This window comes from Elaeis guineensis, chromosome 14, assembly GCF_000442705.2.
Source record: "Elaeis guineensis isolate ETL-2024a chromosome 14, EG11, whole genome shotgun sequence".
Classification (NCBI taxonomy): Eukaryota; Viridiplantae; Streptophyta; class Magnoliopsida; order Arecales; family Arecaceae; genus Elaeis; species Elaeis guineensis.
The window spans coordinates 57064989-57086366 of record NC_026006.2 but is presented as its reverse complement, the minus strand read 5'-3'; positions in this window follow the sequence as shown (position 1 = coordinate 57086366).

Here is a 21378-nt window from a genome sequence, read left to right as displayed (position 1 = left end):
TATAAATGTATATATGTACACCTTGGATGCTTGAACTATCCAGCAAATATACAATACAAACTTCTGTTCTAAAAGAGCATAAAGGAATGTTTAACTTTTGGATGCTTGAACTATCCAGCAAGCATACAATACAAACTTCTGTTCTAAAGAGCATAAAGGAATGTTTAACTTAAACTGAAAGAGATAATTGCTTTGAAGAATAATTTTATGTCAAAACCCATCTCAATTATATTGATTTTGTATTTCCGGAGATAGACTATATGTTTGACGCCGGAAAGAAAAAAAAAAAAAAAAAACAACTCGGGAACAGCAAAAGGAGCAATCTCTGTGTGCGTGTAATTTTCCTTTTCACATAAAAAAAAAAAAAAAACTGCAACCCATCTTGATATGCCAAAATTCTATATATGTATATTGAGCTTAATTATATGTAGGTTTTTTTTATTCTTCACGTTTTTAAAATTGCGTGAATTCTAGATGGATTCTACTATTTTGACCTCCAATACTTTCACCACTGGGTATCATCTTATCGAAAAAAGAATAATAATTATGGTGTTATACTACTAGGATTAAAAACAATGAATTAAAAGATAAATAAAAAATAATAATAATTGAAAGAAACAATCGAAAAAATTGATCATTAATTAGACAAAGATCACTCCTCTGAATTTCAATTTAGTGTGTGTATATATATATTAACTACTATACAATTGTCTTCCTCTTGTGTTAACATCCATTATTTCCGGCTACCACAACTTCAACCATTTTCTCATGATAGTTAATCAATTTTAGTCTCTAAAACCTTCATCTCCTCTTTCCGTATTTTGGATTATTAGTAACCATCTCTATTTTTTGCATTTCATCCTTGATTCTTTATCTTATGTCAAGCCGTTGATATAGAATATAATTGCCCCCCATTTAAAACTTAGTCTCTATGTAGACTAAATTTATAATTGCCCTACATTTTGCAACTTATCTTTGGAACTCCATCCATATCTCAAGTGACTTACCACTCGCCCTAGTTCATTTGATGCTCTTTTATTATTACTCAGCCTATCTCATATGGTGCCACATGGTAACTTGATCAATGCACATACTTAATAATTATGTTCTTATCATTTTACTATTTGTCCTTCTTCAAATCTAATCATGTGGCATCGTTTTAGCCGGTTTTTATGTCTCTCATTAACATATAGCGTAAACACTTATATTCAACATGATTTCAGCCAGAGATCTCTATACTCATCCTGTTAAATCATATTTCAACACTCGTTCTAAGCTTTTGATTGAGAATGGAGTCCTTTTATTATCACCTAACTTTCGGTATTAATATTGCTCTGTAAGATATAGTGTAAACAAATTCTTAGATAGCAAAAGTAATAGTTAAGTAGATGCCATTTGTAGATATTTTTTTTATTTATATTTTTAGATTTTAGCAATATAGTAGATTAGGTATATTGAATAATTTTAAAAGATAACTCAAAAAAAAAAGTGGTAAGATAACGTATTAAATACTTGATTTCTACCTGAAATCTGAACCTTTTTTTTTTTTTGATCCAATAATAGATACAAATATAGAGTTTTAATTACTTGGATATAGGTATTGTCCAAATCTAACCTGAATCCAAGCTTGTATCCTCGTTAGAGCGCTGCGAGGTGTACCCAAAAAGGTAATCTGAATTCTAAAACGTGACTCAGAATTATTAGAAATAAGGGGTGTTAGGTTTGCAACCGAATTAGAATGAGAATGGGAATCAAAATGATTTGGAATCGGAATCAGAATGGCTAAATTCTCGAAACGTTTGATTCATGATCGGAATCAGAATCGAAATCAAAATTGAAATAAAAATTGAATCATAGAGGAGAATAGGGATTGAGTTCTATATACATTGAGCCATTTTTATTCCATCTAGAATTGAAATCGAAATGGGACTCCTCTCAATCAAACGATTGAAATAGAAGTTATTCATTTTGATTTCAATTTTGGACCCCACTCTCTTCAACCAAATATTATTTAAAAATAAAAATAGGGTTTGGAGCGTGAGGAACGATTTTTGGGGGAAACGAAATGATGAAAATACCCGCATGGAGTTATGGATACTGCGCTGACGGTGAGGTCAAAAATGTCATTTGAACAGAAAACTGTGCATTTCCGTGGATTCGTCACGAGACACGGTTTCCACACCCACCCCATGGAGAAATTTAGAGTTAGTCCACCACGTAATTAAGGATTTGTTAGGCGGGATCCACTGCTTATAGTTAAACAGGATAAAAGTTAATTAGCGTTCAGTTTGCTGACACGTGTCATATGCCTCCCTCCTATTGGTTGCTCAGCCAAGGTAGATCGCACGGGCCACCGAGAATGATTCCAACTTGAGCATATTCCTCGTTATACCAACATGCCGGCAGAGGCTTGCTTTAAGAGTAACATTTGACGATAATTGGAATGACATTATAGTTTTCAAAAAGATTATGTGGGTCCCACAACGAATTTTGGATGGAGACCACAAAATTATGATGCATAGAATGCTCTCCGTGGAAGCTAATAGGGAATGAGCCTCCATAGAATTAGCACCAAATAATTAAGACGCAGTCTGATGGTTATGTTATGGTCCTAGTTCACAAAACAAGGGGATGTTATTTGATCATATGGTTGCGCCAACGCTAGCATGTAAGCTTGTATTGGATATGTACACCAATCATCTGTCTTTGTTTTTCTTGTTGTAATGTCCTTCTCAAGTATCTAACGTTGAGCTTAATGTTTATTACAATAATTTGAAAACAAAGGTGCCAAAAAGTTGATAATGAGTATGCAGAATTAAAAAAAATGAAACATGGAGTAAATAATCGGACATACATCTTTCTCACTCTATTCAAAAAACTAAATTATTTTATCAAGAAAAATTAAATTATTCATATACAAATATTCTTTTACGTGACGCACATTAGAGTTTTTGACTGCAGATATAATAAATGAAAATCAAGGGTGTCTAAAGTAGTTTTATGGAATGTGTTTAAATTTGGATTGTAGAATTATGATAAAAGTCCTTAAGGGCTCATTTGGAAAATTTAGCAGGATTAAACTAGATTCTAATTGGATTCATGGATTATATAGCCCTACTTGGGTATTACTCATATCAACTCAATATCCTTCGTGCCTAATCTTGAGGAAGAGATAAAAAAACTTTATAAATCTTTTTTCTTATGCTTTATTGATTTATATTAGCTAAGATAATAGGGTCAAGATTTTTTATAGGAGTGTCATATTGTTATATATCTCGTATTCTACTCTTTTACATTAGTGATAACTCAATAATAAAGATGTTGTTCTGGGTTGGTGTAAGATGTAACGGTGTATTCTCCTTCCTATGCCATTGGTTTAGTAGACATCATTTCTATTCATAAAATATAATCTGCTAATTTTTGCTTTTGAAATTTGATCAACTTTATTTGGATTTTACTGCTCTTTGCTTCTTGGGCAAGGAGGTGAGTTCAACTTTGATTGATGTCGACACTGAAGAGATAAGATGGATACAGGATAAAAGATGAGAACCGACCTCTTCTAATCTTAAAGGAAAGAAGAGAAAGAGTGTTGCCCTTAAAAATCAACTAATGAGTAGAAGAGCTGATCGATTAAGTTGGAGTGTAGCACAGTGTCGAAGCTGTTCTACAAGCAAAGAAAATAATTGGAATTGCACTGAATATATTTGACGAGAGATCCTTCGATACTTAAATCAGATAGAATTTCAAAAAGAAATTGAAAAATAAAAAAGATAGAAGTATGAGAGTATGGTGATCGAATTTCTCTTCGTATCTGGAGGTCCTTATGCCTGGTATTTATAGAGAAGATGATGCAAAGCTGCATGATTAGGATCACTCGATTTGTGGATGAGCAGTTGAGCTCTTTCTATATTCACTAATTAGGATGGTTAGAATATTTTGTTTCGGGTACATCGTGATCGGATGTTTTCTTATCTACCGATTTAGCTAGTTACAAAATTTCTTTTCATGCATGTTGAAATCACATTGAGCAGTAATCGGTTATATTATTTGAAGATTTGGTTGACTGTTGATTTCACTAGACATGTATCATCATCTAGTTGATGAGCTAAATTATCGAGCTTTTAGGGACAGCGAATCTGAGCCATATCAAAGTGCACTTATACCATTGGCATCATGAACATCCAAAGTATCTAGAGTGAAGAGATGATAGAACACGGTGACAAGACCTTTCCTTGCCGTCACATGAATGAATGAATTATAAATTCTGATCCATAGCACAGAAGATAGAGGGATCATGTTACAATAATAACTACACCATCACCAGATTTCTTTTCTCTAGGATACTGCATGGTGAAACATAGTCCTCCCTACATCATCTACTTTCCAGCCAATTTTGAGCCCTCTCTTCTGAAGTTCTTCTACAATTTCTGACAAGGATTGAAGGACATCAAAAATAGCTACATGCCCTGTGAAATAAGTAGATGCAGGGTCTTATTCTTCATACCGCATGTCTTTTGTAACACGTGAATGCTAATGTGTTTTCTCATCCACATCTCGAGTGAATATCCAAGCTCTTGATCTATCGAAGTACCTCAAAATAGATAGAAAGGGACCATTAGAATGATAATCGACAATTTTTTCATTTTTTGCTTAATAAGTTATATAATATAATATTTTATCTTCAAACGGCTATGTACCAGTGAATTGAAAACTTCAAAAGATGGCCAAGTATTCAAGACTGTTGAAGGTGCCAGGGAATGGCTCAGTGACCAGCATAAGATGGGATGAGGAAGCGAAATCAGCTTCAATTTTGCATTGAAGATTTGAGAGAATTGGAGGATAAGAGGAGTGCTGGGAACAACAATGATGCCGGAATAGGGCCCTCTAAAGGTAGCTAGCGATGGCACAAACATATTTTCCCTAGCTTCCTTCTACTCCCATCTAGATTTTTTTTTTTTAGGAGTAAAAGGAGAGTAGTGGTGAACCTAAATACGCATATGAAGTTTTATTCAGATATAAAGAGTAAAGAAATTATAAAGATATGGTAAAGGATACTATAAAAAAAGTAAAAGGATGCAAGAAGAAAAAATAGAAAAAAGAGTGTCCAATAGATAGTGCATAATAACACTCAATATAGAGCTCAAAAGCAGTCTCTTTCAAGAACAGTGGAATCAAAATTTAAGAGGAGATTCAAAAGAATAGTATCCGATTGTCGAAAATATCTATAGCAATTGGATCATACAAAATCACTATGCTGTCATACTTCATCATTGTCTCCAACCAAAGAGAATGCCCAACATATCGTGAAAAATATCAATATAAGAGTTTAAAAGTACCCACTTCTAAGAGATAAGGAGATCAAGACTAAAGAGGAGACTCAGAGAGAGTAGCATCTATTCCAAAAATAAAATAGCAATTGGATCCATAGAAATCGCATGTTACCATTCCTCCATCCTGTCTCCAGCCAAAGGCTCATCAGGAAGTCAGAGAGAGCTAAAGAAGCAGGATCCTGAATGATCTTGAGATATGGTAAAGGATGGCATTGAGATATGATAAAGATACCACAGAAAGAAGTGAAAGGATACAAGAAGAAAAGCAGAAAAAAGAGTACCCAACAGAAAGTGTATAACACTCAATGTAAGAGATCAAAAGCACTCACTTCCATGAGGCAAGAGGATCAAAATTTAAGAGAAGACTCAGGAAAAGTAGTATCCGATCCCAAAAAACATCAGCAGTAACTAGATCATAAGAAAATCACTATACTGGCAAACCATCATCATTGTCTCCAGCCAAAGAGAATGCCCAACAATTGTGAAAAATACCATGCTGCCATACAAGAGCTTAAAAGCACCCATTTTTAGAGATAAAGCATTTGCTCCAAAAAATAAAGCAATAATTGGATCCCATGGAATCATATGTTGCCATTCCTCCATCCTTGTCTCTAGCCAAAGGTTCATAAAGAAAGGGAGAAAGAGCCAAAGAAGTAGGGTCCAAAACAATCTTAAGAAACCTTATCAGAAGTAGTAACCATGACAACAACACCATTTGTAGTGGCAGCAATGTATTTAATTTTGTTCCACCATAAATAGAGGTCAGATAGAGCTTATCGTTTATAGATCAAGGACCAATTATTAAGAAGATGAATTATGCTTATGACCACTGAATGAGGATCAGAAATTTATGAAGGAATACTTTGTTATTCCTTTCTTTCCAGTAACACTAGATTACAGCTGCGATCAACATGAGAGTCCATCCAGATTTATTATTATTATTTTGATGCAAATAAAGTATCATTTTATTAATTATATAAGGTATAGAAAGAGGCGGTAAGGAGCAGAGAGAAGAAAAGGTATTGTATAAATAGATCTCACTTTGGCTATTACAAAGGCAGAGGAACATCTTAGAGAGCGAGAACCAAAGATCACATGCAAAGGGAGAACATGGATTGCGATCCTTGCAATTGGTACCCATATGGGTCCAAGAGCATCATGTGTATGCATGAAGGAGTTTTGCTTTAATTTATCTTCTCTTCAATTTTGTTAAAAGCTATAGATCATCCGCTATTGATCACTACTCAGTTCATTGAGAATGTGGAAATCAATGACTGGCCTGAGCAGCAAACAAAATCCTATTATCATCACTAATCCACATGACTGCCATACTCCAAGTCAATTGAGCCATAATTATTAGAAAGCAATCAGTCGCACTCTATGGCATCCTTAACCATCCTTTCCTTCTAATTCTGAATAATATTGAACCCAAAGTTTCTAGGACCCAGTGTATTGGAAAGGAGAGCAAAGTTTTATCCACTGCAAGTTGCAATGGGGACACTGTCTATTTTTATTTATATAGGACCAACACAATCATGAGCAAGCAATAAATGGATAGGTTCGGCAAGCAACTAGAAAGGATCCCAACTTCATCTGCTAAAGAAATAATTGCAAGACTGGACCCATTCTCATCCAATAAAAAAATAAAAGCACCTAAGAAAATATAAAGGAGGGGAAACATGCTTAAAATCATGGGACATCAGGATGTCCCCTGGATGTTGCGGCAGAGCTGTACCAAATGTCAGTGGCATTCCCCTCTTACCAAAAGCTACATTACCTTCCTTCTTCAATTTGTTTGCTTAAATTTCTCTACGTACAAAAAATTAAAAAAAAAAAAGGTCACCAAACTCAGGATAAGGAGGAAACTCAAATCCAAATCACTGTATCAATTCTTAAAGACTTCATCAACTGTGCTACTTAGTATTGTCAAAAGTTCTCTTTTTTAACCCTAAATTGCATGGACTACATCCATATTCACGTCCATCTATATGCCTGAAAAAAAAATTTCTTGTCATGCACCACTCTTTCTATTACTAACTATTAGAGAAGATCTCGCAATAGTTTGATCAGTACGGCCATGAGAACCATACAGCAAGGAGGGCATTAGAAATACAGGGAACACACCAATGACTAAGCCTGATGCCCCTTGTTGTTTCTTGGTCATGGTTATGCCCTATTTATTATCTGAGTCCCTTATCAGTACCATTTGCAAAGGAATCAAACCATTAATATATATGGTAAGTTTATGGGTTGTACGTCTAGAAACTGAGGTAATGTCAGACCTTTGAATCCTCACATACGTGCCCCTACCGACGGAAAAGAAAATTTAGAAAGGTTAGTACCACAATGAAGATAATTGCCTGACAGATTGCACTCGTATGAAATAAATGGAACAGAAACGCAAACTACTTGAGAAACAAAGTATTATTAATAATTAAGATATTGAGTACCATTATTTGTGACAAGCACAATTATTCTTGATCATATGGGGCTGTTTCGATTACATGAGGTATTATAAAGATTCCACCTGCCATGAGTCTAAATCTATTATATATAATTGTTCTGAAAATGCAAAAGGATGGCCTTGCAACTTATCCTCCCATACTTTAGGATATATCCATGTGCCAGTGCAGTATTTTTCATCCACTGTGAGTATAATATACATCCTATCAGTAAATATTATAAAGAAGAGAGACGCAATGCTTGTGATAAAGGTGAGTCTTGGTGTAATAATAAGGTTGCTTCATTGAGATCTAGAGGTCATGTTTTTGAAATACGAAAATAATTTTTTGCATGTGATGTAAGGCTCCATACATTTGACCCTTTTCAAATCCTGCCATGACGACAGCCTCGTGCATCAGGCCATCATTTTAGTTACAACTCTATGACAAAATGCATTTGTTTGCAAACCACCCACGTAAATGATGTAAGAATGCTTGTACTTCAATAAATAAAGAAATTTTCAGAGAAGTACCTCTTATCCAAAAAATCGGCTAATGTCATGACCAGGAAAGCTCAGCGTGACTCTTTACACAAGTCAATTCACTTGTATCTCAGTATCTTTCAAAGACTAGAAGTTCTCCAAACGGACATAAATGACATAGAAGCATACACCTCCGTCCAGAAGGATTTGAGGTGATGATTCTTCTTAGCTGATATGTTAAGTTTCAAAAATTGATAAGGAAGCAGACAATTGTTGAAAAGGTTTCCTCTTGAGGAAGCATAAACCTCTACTCTGTGACCATCGGCATAATCTTAAAATTTTTTACTTTAGATCTGCAATTGTACACTTTGCTTTGGATTTATATCAAAGGGTGAAATTGATAGGTCCTGCAACATGATGATTATTTCATCAGTAACAAAATGAAAAATCTGCAATCAACTTCAGTTTTCTGTACATAAAAAAAAACTTAACTATTTACCGATACATAAATTGGGACATTGTGAAGCTTAGTGGCAATGCAAGCACATATATTAATGAAATATTCAATACATGTTAAACTATAAAGTTCATCTAGAACTTGAAAGTTGGGATGTGCTTGATATGTGAGCATCAGGGCCGGTCCTGTTATTTTTTTAGATTTGAGACTAAATAAAAAAAATAAGACCTTCTTTATTAAAAATTAATATACTTTAAATATTAATTATCATTAAAAAATTAATTTACATGCATTTTGTGATGCAAAATTTTTTTATAATTTCTTTGTAATCAATATTTGATAATAATTCTTCCTCGATAGATAGCATAACTAAACTATTTAATCTTTTTTGTAACATCGCTGATCGTAAATATGATTTTAATAATTTTAATTTTGAGAAACTTCTTTCAATGGAGGCAACAGTGATATGTATGGTCAATAATACTCTATAAGTAATTGATGTATTTGGATAATAATTTATTTCATTAATATAATTAAATATATCTATAGTATTATTTTTTTCTTTCGGCATAATCGCTTTTAAAATTTTTAATTCTGAAAATAAATCAATTCCATCAAGATCATAATAATTATCATTTGTTAAAATATTTTTTGAAGATTAAGATAAATTTTTTTTCAAACTTTCTTCATCCAATGAAATTAATATTTTAAAATCAAACAAAAATTTAAAATTATTTTTATATAATTGAAATTGTTCAAACCTATTCTTGATCTACTAAATATAAAAAATAATTAACTGTAAATAATTCTTCTAGTGATTGTTCAATATCTACATTATTATTTTCATCAAATTATTTTTTTTTTTACTTAATATTTTATATGAAATATAGGATCAATTTTCATCTCATTTGTAATTTTCTTAGCCAAAATTATGGTAGAAGTAAAGCTAGTTTCTCTATATCTTTCAAAAAATGAAACTCATCTTTTTAATTGATCAATGACAATATCTATACGCATATTCTTAGATTGTAAATTTTTACTAACTAAATTAATAGCAAATAGTATATCATATCAAATAATTATTCTTAATAAAAATTTAAAATTTTTAAGCTGGTGTGTTGCTAAAGATTCAGTTTTACTCTTTATTTTTGGGTCTTCACAAATTTCAGCTAATTGACATAAAGGTTCTCTTTGTGGAGTTTAAAATCTTATTGCTTTGACGCTCTCAACATGACTTTTTAATATATTTGTGATAATGGCTTTAATGTTAAATTACGTACATTATCAAGTAAAATTTTTTATCTCTTTGTAGAACTACAAAATATATTATATATATATTATATCACATCAAAAAATTTTTAGCTTTATTATAAGATGAAGCTATATCACAAAATATTCAGTTAAGACTATGACAAGCATATGGTATATAAAATATTTTAAAATTTATTTTAATAATTTTTTTTTAGTTTTTAATTTTTTTGTTTCATATTAAATTCATTGTCGTATCTTTGTCCTCTTATATCATCAATATTTAAATCAAGAGTTTTACAATAGATTATAATTTATTAAAAAGATCTAAACCTGATATATTATTACTTTTACAAATTTTAAAAAATATTCTTCTATTGTTATTGGTCTTTTTAAAACATTCCCACATCGTATGATCAAAGATATTGTTCTTGATGACTTGCATATGGAGTACAATCAAGTATAATTGAATAATATTTTATTTTTTTAATTATTTTAATTATTAAATTTTTTATATTAGATGTTAATGTAATTATTAATTCATCTTAAATTTTATGACTAAGATAATAATATTGAATTTTATTATTTTGAATACGTCTAAGATGTTCTTATATAATTGGATCAAAAGCCGCAATCATTCCAATTAATCATAAAAAATGATCATTACTATTTTGATAAATATTTTTATTTATTTTATAAAAAGTCAGAGAACTTTGAACAAAAAATTTAACAGCAACTACTATTCTTAATAGTACTTTTTTTTCAATATTTTTTTTATTAATTTTTTTTAAATATATTTATCAATTGTTTGATTTTTTTTTAAATCTATTCTGCAAATCAATCTAAATAGTCATATTATGAATGTGATTATTACTAGTTTCATGAGCTTTAAGTCTTTCACTATGATGTTTTCAATCTCTAAAGCCATCACTTGCTAATTGACTTCTACTACTATTATCATTTGATTTAAATAGCTTACAATAAAAATAAAATAATTTATCTAACTTTTTTGAATACACTAACCATTTTCGGTCATATTGCTCTCTATTTGGTAAAGTTCAATCGTAATGTGTTAAAAAAAAATATCTATTATATTGATCAAGAGGAAACTTTATATTAATATCTCTTTTGAGATCATTTTTAATTAGTAAATCTCTAAAATTTGTATCAAGGCTATCTTATATCTTAAGATCATAAATGTCAAAAATATTTGATTCACTTGATTTTTCCTTCATTAAATTTTTATCACTACTAATGAGATCATCCGTGCTATTAGTATTATCATTAGTATTATTACCATTAGTAATAATAATATTATTATTATCTAATTCACAAGTAATATTTATATTTTCATTGACAAATTCACTAGCAACATTATTTGAATTCTCAACTACATCACCTTTTTTACTTATAATAAATTTATCAAGACCTCCTTTTAATGATTGAGTCAATTGTTCTTGTTTTCTTTTTTTCTTAAGTTTTTCATGACCCGAAGGATATTTTCTATGCATCATGTTTATAGATAAAATAATACATATCAGCTCATATTAGTAATCAATAAATCTGAAGTTTGGAATAATAGAATCTGATTTAAAGCCTTTTGATAGAACAATAGAATTTGCTTGGAGGCCTTTTTGATGGAACAAAATTTGAGTTTGAGCTCCTGTAATTATAATAAGAATTTAAATCTAAAAAATAAAACATGACAATTAATCAATTACTTTAAGAATAATTATGCAAATAATATTCTTTTTGTAACTATAAATATTAGCAAACTCCTTTAGAACCAAGATTAGATTCCTATCCAAAATATTCAAGGACTCCAACTTTTGAACAATGAAAATGTGCACAAGTAAAATATTCAAGTGCTCCAAAATAGACACAAAAAAGATGCAAAAGAAAAAAAAAAAAAAAAAAAAAACATAGAAATCCATTCTTCCTTCAGATTTTCCTTTCTTCTCAACTATTTTTAACAAAATTTCCCCATCAAAATAAAATAAAATAAAAACTTATTAAATAAAATAAAAAACTTATTCAGATGGAAGACAAATCTATGATGTTCATCCAAGAGAATAAAGAATCCAATAAGAATGATCTAGAAAATATAGAAATGAGAAGATCTTAAATTTAAAGAAGATAACTTACCACGAGAGAGACTCGATTATTCGCATATGACAAAGAAAGTTGAGTCTCAGGAGAGATCGAACAAGAAAGAACGAATGAGAGAGAGAGAGAGTGAGAGAGATCAAGAAATGAAAGAGATTGGGTTTGGCTATTTGGGATCAAAAGAGAATTGAGAAATAGAGATTGTGATTTGGGATAAAAAAGATTGGTGTTGACTGTTGAGAAGAGGAAAAGCCATTTGCTGGGAGCCTGGGATGTGGTGGTACCGTGGTGGTTTGGGATAAATTGGGAGAATGAGAAGCCTGAAGAGGAAAAGATGTTTGGCTTACCAAAAAAAAAAAAATATGTTTGGGATAATTAATGGATTCATTTATTGAAAAATTAAAATAAAAAAAGGGTCTAGGGCAGTCGCCTAGTTCGACCCGTCCTAGGGCCGGCCCGGTGAGCATTAGTATATCCAACAACTCTAGGCCATTAGCCATTTGTAGGATATACCAAAAATGAAGTGCTGTAACAAAATCCATTCTGGGCCATAGCACTCAACCTCCCTACCACTAACACAATCTCTTTTATTACTCCCAAGAACACTTGCTCTCAGGCCAGAACCCCAGTCATGTTCGAAGCATCAATAACGTGATCATCAGAAGTATCTGAAGGATGATGGCCCAGCTATTCATCAGAAGTATCTAAAGTGCATCTAGATCTTTAGTTGTTTCTACCACTCTGGTGTCACAGCTATTCATTTCAGGCCAACATGAGGGTTCAGAACAGTAATTAGTTTGATAACAACATTAAACTATAGGCATAAATGTTAGAACCATTTAATGTTGATGCCATATTAATACTAAAGAACTGCAAAACTTGTTCCTCTAGTAGTAGTAGGTTTTTTTCTCATTCTTTTGCTTGCCTTTTCTTTCCAGGAGAATTTTCCATCCATGTGGATTTTCGAAGCGTTGTCTCGATGACACGTATTAAAATCAAAATCTCCTGTCTCTCCATGAATGTATTTTTCCACTTATCTTTTTTTGATGAAAAGATTTTACTGCTTATCAAATTGTCAAAAACATCATTGTAACTAGGCTGCAGTATGGAATTTTACCTGCTGGAGTTTTGTCTGAAAGACTGACAGCAACAAGAACCCAAAAAAAATACCCCTGCTCCCTACCTTATGTTAGCATCACGATTTAATATTTATCAAATCCCCCTGCCACACAAAATAGACATCCATCAGTTAGTATGCATGAGATAAGCTTCAGGAGATGAAAAAGCTAAAAAAAAAAAAAAAAGTGATTTGATTCCACTACATAGACCTCGTTGGGTCAGGTCAGAACCCAGATGCTTCACATCAGAGAAGCTACAATTAAATTAAATGTCTGTATACACTCCAATTGCTTAGTGGTAGTCTGCCTCGTTCATAATCACATGTGTTCTAATCCTGGTTATAAACAAACACCAATAGAACAACCTACAAAGATAAAGTGGAACAAATTTAAAAAAAAATGCAAACAATTAGCATCACCTCTAGCAGTTGGCTTCCAAATGGGAAACAGTTTTTCCACTACTGTTATAGCTTAAAACAGAAAAAAAAATAAAAGACATAAATTCTGAAAATACAGTATAATACATACCATGACAAGCAACATCAGCTGTATTCAGATTCATGGCATTTTAAACAAGGCCACATTTGGCACTCCAAACCAAACTGAGTTCAATGGAAAATAATTCATGTGTGCCCACTTCCTACCAGGTTTCCACCACCACAGAGATTTTGAATCCATGAATAAAGAAAGTGAACATCCTTGATCCATCCTATCGCAGAGGAGGACTAATCAGAAATGCATCACATCTGTCACCTCTCTACAATTGATGGGGCAACTGGCAATGAATTAAGCCCTTATCTGTCTGTGCCTAAAAACATCAAAGGCTGCAAAGAATACAAAGACTGCAAGCTGATCTTTCTGCACACATTTTACAGGCAGGAGACTGAAAAGCTCAATTCCTTTTGGAAGAAAGAACATGTTATTATATGATGAAAGAGAAGGAGATATTATTTCTTCTTTCTTAATCAAAAGTGTGTACAAAGACCTATAAATACAAATATGTAGACCCAAATACAGATAGGGAATAACAAGAATATGCCAAAGAATAACCAAGAATATGCTATGGAATAAATCCCTGGTCCTTTAATTAGATATTTTTTCCAATTAAGCTTAATCCTTCCAATACTCCCCCTCAAGATGAGGCGAAGATATCTCGAAGCCCCATCTTGTCAGTCAATCCAGAAAAGGACAATGAGCTAAGCCCTTTGGTTAGAATGTCTGCCACCTGATCAGAGGACCGAATATAGGTAATGCAGATCTGGCCCTGATTAATCTTTTCTTTGATAAAATGACGGTCAATCTCGATGTGTTTGGTACGATCATGCTGTATCGGATTGCTTACAATCTCAATCGCTGCTTTGTTGTCACAATATAACCGAAGAGAAAATTTGTTTAGAAGTTGTAATTCCTGAAGCAGTCTCTGAAGCCAAAGAAGTTCACATATGCCTAGAGCCATTGCTCTATATTCAGCTTCTGCTGATGATCTAGCCACCACTGACTGTTTCTTGCTTCTCCAGGTAACTAAATTACCCCCTACATATGTACAATACCCCGAAGTAGATCGCCTATCATCCAATGATCCAGCCCAATCTGCATCAGTAAATCCCTCAACCTGGAATGTGTTGTGTTGGGAGAACAACAAACCACGACCAGGACATCCTTTCAGATAGCGTAATACTCTGAAAGCTCTCTCCATGTGTGATTCTCGTGGATCATGCATGTATTGACTGATGACACTGACAGCATAGGCTATGTCGGGTCTTGTATGTGAAAGATATATCAGCCTTCCAACTAACCGTTGATACCTTTCTCGATCAACAGGAGTTCCACCATCTGTCACTGTTCGATGATTCTGATTTATTGGAGTAGTAGCAGGTTTACACCCCAACATCCCAGTCTCAGAAAGCAAATCTAGTACATACTTTCGTTGTGACAGAAAAATACCTTTGGATGATCGTCCAACTTCTATGCCCAAAAAATATCTTAGTGGACCCAGATCTTTTACTTCAAATGCTTGCTTTAGTTTTCCTTTGAGTTGTTTAATCTCATGATGGTCATCTCCTGTTATTACAATATCATCAACATAAACCAACAGTATAGTTTTCTTTCCCTTGAGATGTCTATAGAATAGAGTATCATCTGCATTACTCTGTCTATATCCCATTCCTTTTATAGTCCGACTGAATCGATCAAACCAGGTTCGAGGAGACTGTTTAAGACCATAAAGTGAGCGCTTTAGCTTACAAACTTTTCCAACTGTTGCTCTAGTCTCAAATCCTAGTGGTATCTGCATGTATACTTCCTCCTGAAGATTTTCATGAAGAAATGCATTCTTTACATCTAGCTAATGTAATTCCCAACCAAAATTAGCAGCACATGATATAAGTGTTCGAACAGAGTTCATCTTGGCCACTGGAGCAAAGGTTTCATCATAGTCTACACCATATATTTGAGTGTATCCCTTTGCTACTAGCCGAGCTTTGTATCTTTCCACCTTGCCTTCTGGAGTCTGCTTTATAGTGTACACCCATTTACACCCTACAGGATGCTTCCCAGCTGGCAGAGTGACCAGATCCCACGTCTGATTTTTGGATAAAGCAGTCATCTCTTCTAACATTGCTTCCTTCCACTTAGGTTCTGTCATAGCCTTTTGCCAGGTACTAGGAATACAGATAGAGTCTAATGCAGCTATAAAGCTTTGATAAGATGGAGACACATTCTTATATGAAACATAATTAGTGATATCATAACGGTAACGAGCAGGAGGAACAATTGAGCGAGTACCCTTCCGTTTTGCAATAGGAATATCAAGATTAGAAATGGAAGAAGTAGTAGAAATATTGTTACCATTAGGAGACTCTAGAGAAGAAGCTTCAAGCGGTGGAGATACCTGGGCAATTGGTGGTGAATGCACACTGGACTCTTCAATACTAGGCTCCCTCTGAACATCATTCTCAATACTAGGATACTCCCCCTGGGCACCAGAATTTGGTGTGTATAGAAAGTCACCCGGAAGAAATAATTCTGGTGTCTTATTATCAGATAGATGACTTCCATAATAAGCTTCAGTTTCTCGAAAAGTAACATCCATAGTAACAAGCATTCGTCGCTCAGGAGGATAATAGCACTTGTATCCCTTTTGAGTAGCAGGGTAACCGACAAAGACACATTTTAATGCTCGTGGATCTAGTTTTCCTACTGAAGGTCTATGATCACGAGCAAAACAAACACATCCAAAGACCCTAGGAATGACTACATAATCAGTAGACCCTTTCAAACATTGTATGGGGGACTTAAACCCGAGAGTTCTTAGAGGCATACGATTGATCAAGTAAGCCGCGGTCAAGACAGCCTCACCCCACAAGAATTTAGGAACTTGCATGGTAAAAAGTAAGGATCGGGCTACTTCCAATAGGTGCCGATTTTTTCTTTCGGCAACTCCATTTTGAGCAGGAGTATCAACACAAGTGGTTTGATGAAGAATTCCGTGAGTTTGAAGATACGCACGGAACTCCTGATTAATGTATTCTGTGCCATTGTCAGAACGTAAAATTTTAATTTCAACACCAAACTGAGTCCCTACAAATTTATGAAACTCTTTAAAACAGTTTAAAACTCCCGTTTTGTCCTTCAATAAATAGACCCAAGTTACTCGACTAAAACAATCAATGAAGGTAACAAACCACCTATGGCCCTTGAGAGTATTGATACTACATGGTCCCCATACATCAGAGTGAATTAAAGCAAAAGGTTGAGAACTTCTAATTCCAGATATAGGAAATACTGCTCTGGTGTGTTTAGCCAATTCACAATGATCACAAACTAACAAATTTTTATTGCATTTAGCTGATAAAGATGGAAATAAACGACTAAAAATAGAAAAAGGAATGTGACCTAGCCTACGATGATGTAACATAAGTTCTGAAGTGGCACTTTCAGCAGACAATGCATACCCCGTCAAAGAAGAGCTCATACTTTTCTCATCAGTTGATAGATAATAGAGTCCATTGTGCATTCTACCACCCCCAAGTATCTTCCCCGTTTTCTGCTCCTGAAATAGACAATGTGAAGGCCAAAAAGTGACAGAGCAATTCAAATCTCTAGTAACAGAGCTGATAGAGAGTAAATTTGTAGGAAAGGATGGAACATGCAATACTGATGATAATCTTAAGTTAGGAGTACAGTCAATGGATCCTTTTCCTGAAATAGAGGTAAAAGATCCATCAGCTATTCTGACCTTGTCATGTCTTGAACATGGTGAATATGTAATAAAACTATTAGGTACCCCTGTCATGTGACTGGATGCTCCTGAGTCTATTACCCAGGAGTTGGATGTCTCACAAGTAAATGCATGTGACTTATATGAAGTACCTGAGTGTGCAAAAAGGGAAGAATCACGATATTCGTCCTGGTGGCTAGACTGTTCCAGAGTAGAAGGTGTGGTGTTAGAAGATGATTCATACTTTTCCATCATTCGTCGGAAGGTCTGATACTCCTCTGTAGATAAGCTGTGTATAGCACCCTCGGTCTCTTCAGAGAGATTGGCTTGGGCAGATCCACGAACATGATTCTGTCCTCCAGTTCTTCCACCACTACGACGACCACCACGGCCTCGACTACCACGCCCAGGCTGATTTGGGCGGCCATGGAGATCCCAGCAAAATGCCTTAGTGTGCCCAGGCTTTTTACAATGAAAATATACCTTCTCACCTACTTGCTGTGGCTGTACGGTAAGAGCTGATCTTATAGAACTATTGGAGTCAGAAGTCACTCGTCGCCGTGTCTCCTCGCTTAAAACAGTAGAGAAAACTTGACCTAAACTAGGTAAAATATCTCTGGCGAGGAGCTGAACTCTGACAGATTCATATTCCGGATTCAGACCATATAGAAAGTCCTGGACCCGTTCTTCTTCTAAATATTTCTGAAATCCATCAACATCGATGGAGCATTGTGGAGCAAAAGTTCTATAATGATCAGCTTCGGACCAAAGACGTTTCAACTCGGTGGCATATTCAGTAATAGATAAATCTCCCTGACGAAGCTGACGTAATTGAGAACGGATCTCAAATGCTTGAGCAGAATTCTGTTTTTGTGAGAACATTTGGGCCACCGTCTCCCAGACTTCTTGTGCAGTCTCCAGCAATTGCACACTTCTTGCCACATTTGATGTCATGGTATTTAGAAGAAATGCTAGAACAACAGAGTTCTCCATTCTCCATTGGGCCATATCCTGCTCATTATTAACAGGTTTCTTCTTTGTGCCGGTGAGATATCCCTCCAAGCCTCGCCCTTGTACAAGTAGACGGGTGCTCCTCTCCCATTGTAAATATGTCGTTGGGCCATCAAGTTTTATAGCCACTTGAAGAGCATTCAACAATCCACTATCTCTTGACGAACCTCCTGATCGAGTGGCAACTGTAATAAGCCGATCCAGCAGACCTTCAAGATCTTGCATAGTAATCGGATTGGCCATACAAACAAAAATAATAACCTCACTGACACACTATCAATGAATCACCAGACACACGAATCACCAGACATACTGTAGATACAGGCTTTTTAAGTATCTAGGCATAAAAGTTCTCCATTTTTTTTTTTTTTTTTTTTTGTAAATGAAATAGAATAAAGGGTTAAAAAAGGAAGCTGCGGTAAATGTGGCTTTTACCGATTATGGATCCCGTGAAGCACGGGATTGCTGCCGTCACCGGCGACGCCTTCGGGGGCTGGAGGAGGAAGAAGAGGAATGCACAACGCCGGGTTTGGAAGCAGCAAAGGTCGCCAAAGCAGAGAAGGGTTTGATACCAAAGCAGAGGTCGCCAACGCCGGGTTTGATACCAGAGAAGGGGTTTCGGCCGGGAAGGAAGGGGGCCGGGCACGTCAAAGCAGAGGTGGGAGACGAGGAGGAGGAAGAGGAAGAGGTTGGCCGGGAGGTGGAGGAAGGGGTTTCGGCCGGGAAGAAGAGGTTTGCAGTGGCGATGGCTGCGGATGGACTCGGTGGATGCGGAAGCTTTGAAAGGATTTCGGCCGGGAAGAAGAGGAAGAGGCTCGGATGGACTCGGTGGATGCCGGCGAAGGGGTTTCGGCCGGGAAGAAAAAGAGGGCTTCGATCGGGAAGAAGGGGCTCGACGGGAAGAAGTGGCTCGACGGAGGCGGAGGGCTTCGACCGGGAAGAAGGGGCTTCGACGGGAAGAAGTGGCTCGACGGAGGCGGCCGGTGAGACGGAGGACTGCGATGGCTGCGGTGGCGACCGGGAAGAATGGTGACTTTCGGCCGGAATTTTGCTGTGAAGAGAGGAAAAAATAATGAAGAAGAGGGCAGATAATGAAGAAGAGGGCAGAGGTGGGCGGAGGGAAAAGGATTTTTTTTTTTTTTTTTTTTTTTTTTTTTTTTTTTTTTTTTATGAAGAGGAAGGAAGAAAGAATGGATCAGAACCCGGATGCTCTGATACCATGATGAAAGAGAAGGAGATATTATTTCTTCTTTCTTAATCAAAAGTGTGTACAAAGACCTATAAATACAAATATGTAGACCCAAATACAGATAGGGAATAACAAGAATATGCCAAAGAATAACCAAGAATATGCTATGGAATAAATCCCTGGTCCTTTAATTAGATATTTTTTTCAATTAAGCTTAATCCTTCCAATATTATAGAAGCGAGACGGAAACTGATCAAGAATTTTCACCCCATTATAATCAGCACAGCAGAGGATAAAGCAGAAGAACATGATCCATTGTTTCTGCTAACAGGCACAATGTTTCCTCTATCTTTAAGCATTCAACAAGTAAGAAAGTTGTACAAGCTGCAGCAGTTCTTCTATGTTGTGAAAGCCGAAATCCAGAACTTTTGTCACAGAAGACATGCCATCAGCTCTGTCCTTTTCCAGGCTGACACTGGCAGCTGCTATAGCAATCTGTGATTTCGTAGTTGCTTCAAATGCACAATTTACATCACTTGCTGCAGTAAAATTTATTTAGGACACATTTGGCTTCCTTGCTAAAGCCATTAACAGTTACAGTAAAGGTATATATTTCACTTGTCTTATATATGAGAAAAGAGCAGAACACATGTCCATATGTACCTATACTAATAAAAATCCAACCACTCCATATCAACTTTTAGCTAGAGCCAATTTAGGAAGTATTCTTGCTGCCAATTTCATGAAATTCTAAAACAAGATTTTTCTTCATGAATATACAAAGACACCATGCATATACATACATATATCCTATGAAACATGGAAATAGAAATTTGGACATGGAGACAGTATGATATGGAATTATGGATATTGCCAATGCAGCAATTCCTCGGAAAAACAGGTAGCATATGGCTGAGATATGGTAAGAAATTAAATATATATATATACCTACACATATGTAAAAAAATCATTCGTAAAGCATAATGAGTTATCGTTATAGCAATAATCCATGCTCGATACAATAACATCAAAATCCCCCATTCAGTCATCATTTACATCCATAGACAGCAATGCATGCGACATGTAGTAACATCAAAATTACAGACTCCAGAATTAACCACCCATCATTAAGAAATCAACATTCATTCGAGAAAAAGAAAGCAAAAGAAGCACTCTTCGTCATTATCATCCCTGGAGGCATCTACAAAGCATCCAGCATTGATAGCCGATACATTGAAACATAAACGCAATTCAAATTATCATGCATCTGAGATATGTCAAAATCATAAGGTCTCATTCGGCTTGCTGCTGCAACTCGGATTATCAGACATGATCATCACATTGTGTCACACACATAGTTACAGTGAACCATAAAATGCTCTCAATTTCTTGAAAATATTTAAGTCCCAGTTCATGTTCTCAGGTTGCTGAGGGCATGCATGTGTTGTACTATTGTTTCATTCTACTTATTTTTTGGGGATCGTGGATAATAAGATATATTTTACCAAATAAAAGTATTTAAGTAAATAGGTATGCCTATTTCTCATCATCAAAGCTCCATAAAAAAATCCAAAGTGGCATGACTTCCATAGCTGAGCAAACGCATGATCATTGCAAGCAGTTATATATGGTTGCCAGCAACCTGAGGACAACTAACACCCCTGGATGATGTAGCCTAGTGTACCATGATTGTTTAAATTATCCACGTCTGAAGCAGAAGAGAACGCAGGCTCACCTATGATCAAAAAATGGACAATTGTCAACATTCAAGCATTAG